A 4,390-nucleotide genomic window follows, 5' to 3' on the forward strand; every position below is an offset into this window, starting at 1 on the left:
GAAATGGTTATATTAATATTAGTATAAAACCACGTAGATTTCAGGCAAAGAATGTTAGTGGGGATACAACAGGTCAATACACAAGAGGTTACAACATCCTAAATACTTATGTGCCTTAATAACCAAGCTTAAAAATAAATAAAGTGGCTGAGCACAGTGGCTCATGCCTATAATCCCAGCACTTTGGGAGGCCGAGGCTGGCGGATCACTCGAGGCTAGGAGTTCAAGATCAGCCTGGCCAACATTATGAAACCCCGTCTCTATAAAATCTACAAAAAAACTAGCCAGGTATGGTGGCTTACACATGTAGTCCCAGCTACTCAGGAGGCTGAGGCAGGAGGATTGCTCGAACCTGGCAGGCGGAGGTTGCAGTGAACCGAGATCGCACCACTGCACTCCAGCCTGGTTGACAGAGTGAGAACCCCATCTCAAAAAATTTTTTTAATTAAAAAAATAAACGAAGTGATTTTTTTGTAGTTCATAAGCATGATGATTGAGTTTTCAAGTGCATATGTGAGATGTGCCTCCCCCAAATCTTGTTCAGACATTGGCACATTACCTCTCTGATGGGAAGAAAAATAAATTAAATTAAATAATAAATTAAGCAAAAACTAATAGAATTGCAAGGAGAAATAGCCAAGTCCACAATTATGGTCTGAGAACTTGCTGACTCTCTCTCAATAATTATAAAACAAGAAAACGTATAATTAGTATGAATACAGATGACTTGAAAACACTATCAACCAAATTGACTTAATAGACATTCATAGAACACTCCACCCAGCAATAGCAGAATATACACTCTTTTCAAGTGCACATGAACATTTACCAAGATAGACCATAATCTAGGCCATAAAAAAAGTAAGTCTCAGTATACCTTTTTTTTTTTTTCTTTTTTTTTTGAAATGGAGTCTCACTCTGTCACCCAGGCTGGAGTGCAGTGGCGCCATCTCGGCTCACTGCAACCTCTGCCTCCCAGATTCAAGAGATTCTCCTGCCTTAGGCTCCCAAATAGCTGAGATTACAGGCGTCTGCCATCACGCCTGGCTAATTTTTGTATCTTAAGTAGAGACAGGGTTTCACCACGTTGGCCAGGCTGGTCTTGAACTCCTGACCTCAGGTGATTCTCCCGCCTCGGCCTTCCAAAGTGCTGGGATTACAGGCGTGATCCACCACCCCTGGCCTTCAGTGTACTTTTAAAAATTCAAGTCTTTACAAAGTATATTATCTGACCCAATGAGATTATAAATTAATAGTAAAAAGATAGCTAGAAAATCTAAAATATTTGGAAACTAAATAACACACCTCTGAATAATCTGTGATTGAAAGAGGAAGTCTCAAAGTAGATTTAAAAATATTTTCCACTGAAAGAAAATGAAACCAAAGCAGTACTTAGAAATTTATAATACTAAATGATTAAATAAAAAAGAAGAAAGGTCTCAAACCCAGCACCTCATCTTTCACCCTAAGAAACCAGAAAGACAAGAACAACTGAAGAAAAGAAAGTAGAAGAAAGAGAGATCAAAGGAAAAAATCAATAAAATACACTGTAATCATAGCACGTTAGGGGGCTGACGTGGGTGGATCGCTTGAAGTCAGGAGTTTAAGGCCAGCCTGGCCAACATGGTGAAACCCCGTCTGTACTAAAAATATAAAAATCAGTCAGAAATTGCTTGATCCCAGGAGATGGAGGTTGCCGTGAGCCGAGATCACCCCACTACACTCCAGCCTGGGCAGCAGAGTGAGACTCTGTCTCAAAAAAAAAATTAATAAAATAGAAAAGCATATAAATAATAGTGAAAATCAGTGAAACCAAGGGCTGGCTTTTTGAGATCAATAAAATTGATAAACTTCTAGCCAGACTGATGAGGAAAAAATAAATGTGAAAGTTGATCATAAGAATTGGCTTATTCTTGTCATTTCCAACTAAAACAGAGTCAAGAAGCCACCGGAGGAAAATCACTTGCAGTATAAAACGTTACTCCAAGAATGTAATTCTTGTAAGTGTGGCTGCTGAAACTGCTTGTTGAACCTAAAACCAGCTTTATCTACAGCTTCTGAGATAACTTGCTGCAGCTCTAGAACTAATTTTGCCCATCACTGTTGCTCACCTATTCGGGCTTCCCAGCTTTACAAACCCTTACTAGTGGCAATGAACTTTCTCAAAGAGCAATACGTGACATTTCTTCTTCTTCTTAATAAAACCTCTAACTTTGTCTTTGTTCTTCAGATATACCAAAGGCCACCTGGTCTGCATGTATGCCCTGAGTTACAACTTTCTCTTCCCAAATAAAACATTAAGTTTAGAGATTCAGCTCTACATTTTTATTTTGACTTCAACATACAAAATACAAATAGTCAATATCAGCAATGAGTGAGGTGACATCACTACAGATCCTCTAGGTATTAAAAGGATAATAAAAGAAATATTATCAGCAATTCTATGCCAATAAATTTGAAAAATTAAATGAAATAGATAAATTTCTAGGAAGACAAACTACCAAAGCTTACTCAAGAAGAAATGGATAACATAATGACATTATGCTTTTTAAATAAATTGAGTTTGTTGTTAAAAACTTACCCACAAAGAAAATTCCAGGCCCAGATGGCTTCGCTGGTGAGTTCTAGCAAACTTCTAAGGAAACATATGCACAAAATCTTCCAGAAAACTGAATCAGAAAAAATAATTACTAACAGATTCTATGAGACCAGCATTCAATAATATCAAAACCAAATAAAGGCATTACCAGAAAACTTGATCAATTTCCCTCATGAACATATGCGACAATTGTTAACAAGATTTTAGCAAATTGAATCCAACAATGAATAAAAAGGATAATATACCAACAGCCAACACAGTTTATTCCAGAAATACAAGTTTGTTCTTATATTTGAAAATCAAGTAATGTAATCCACCACGTCAACAGACTAAACTCCAAACCAAAATGAAGCAAGAAAGCATATGATTATCTCTAGTAGACGGGAGGAAAAGCCTTTGACAAAGCCCAACCCCTATTTCTGACAAAAATTTGCAGCACACCAGGAACATTGATAAACCTCCTCAGTCAGATAAAGGGCATCTACAAAAACTCTACAACTAACATCATAGAAAGACTGAATGCTTCCTTCTTATGATCAGGTTCAAGGCAATGATGTCTCCTCTCACCATTTCTAGGCAACATGTGTACTGAATGTTGAAGCCATTGCATAAAGCCAAGAAGTACTAAAAAGCATCTAGATTGGAAAGGAAGAAATAAAACTGTGTTTATTTATAGATGACGTGATCATCTACATAGAAAATTATTTTGAATCCACATAAAAGCTACTAGAACTACCATATAGAGGGTAAAATTGCACCACTATATGACATTCCACTCCTAGACATTTACTCAAAAGAAATAAAGACACATGTTAATAAAGTGAGTTTAGCAGAGTTGCAGGACACAAGACTAAATATATAAAAATCAGTGATATGTCTAGATTCTCACAATAAAGAGGCAGAAATTGAAGTAAAATTAGTACCATTTACAATAATAACACCAAAAATATTAAGTACTGAAGGATAAATCTGACAGGAGATGTGTAAGACCTATATACTGGGAACTAAAAAACATTGCTGAAAGAAATTAAAGAAGAATTAAATACGTGGAGAGAAATACATGTTCATGGATTGAATGACCCAATATCCTTAAGAAGTCAGTTCTCACTAAATTGTTTCAAATTCAACACACTTTCAATAAAATCTAGCAAGCTTCTTTGGTAGAAATTTAACATATTGACCGGGCGCTGTGGCTCACTGCTATAATCCCAGCACTTTGGAAGCTCGAGGCGGGTGGATCACTTGAGGCCAGGAGTTTGAGACCAGCCTGTTCAACATGGTGAAACCCCGTCTCTACTAAACACACAAAAATTAGCCGGGCGTGGTGGCGCATGACTGCAATCCCAGTTACTCAGGTGGCTGAGGCAGGAGAATCGCTTGAACCTGGGAGGCAGAGGTTGCAGTCAGCTAAGATTGTACCACTACACTCCAGCCTGGGTGACAGAGTAAGACTCTCTCAAACAAACAAACAAAAAAGAAAAGAAATTTGACATATTAATCCTAAAATTAATATGAAAATTTAAAAATCTAAAATACCAAAGGAATTTTGAAAAATAACAAAGCTGGAAACCGGTCCTACCTGACTTTGAGACTTGTAAAGCTATAAAAATTAAGACAGTGTGGTAATAATCTCAAACTATACAAATAGTTAAATATGACAAAACAGGTAGACTCATCTATATAGAGAGAGCTGATTTTCAAGAGACATGCAAAGTTAACTGATGGGCAAAAAGATAGTCTTTTCAATAGATGGTGTTAACCATTATTTTAATGGTTATTCATATGCAAAAA

The 4,390-nt window shown here is 36.8% G+C and overlaps 1 non-coding gene across 1 annotated transcript; it reads left to right on the top strand.

Annotated features, from left to right (window-relative positions):
* Positions 1 to 465: 465 nt before the first annotated feature.
* Positions 466 to 569, top strand: LOC112427526 (small nucleolar RNA U13). Its single transcript, XR_003019136.1, has one exon. It is a non-coding gene; the product is annotated as a small nucleolar RNA U13 (small nucleolar RNA).
* Positions 570 to 4,390: the final 3,821 nt, after the last annotated feature.

The sequence above is a fragment of the Macaca nemestrina genome, chromosome 13 (genome assembly GCF_043159975.1).
Source record: "Macaca nemestrina isolate mMacNem1 chromosome 13, mMacNem.hap1, whole genome shotgun sequence".
In the NCBI taxonomy this organism is placed as follows: Eukaryota; Metazoa; Chordata; class Mammalia; order Primates; family Cercopithecidae; genus Macaca; species Macaca nemestrina.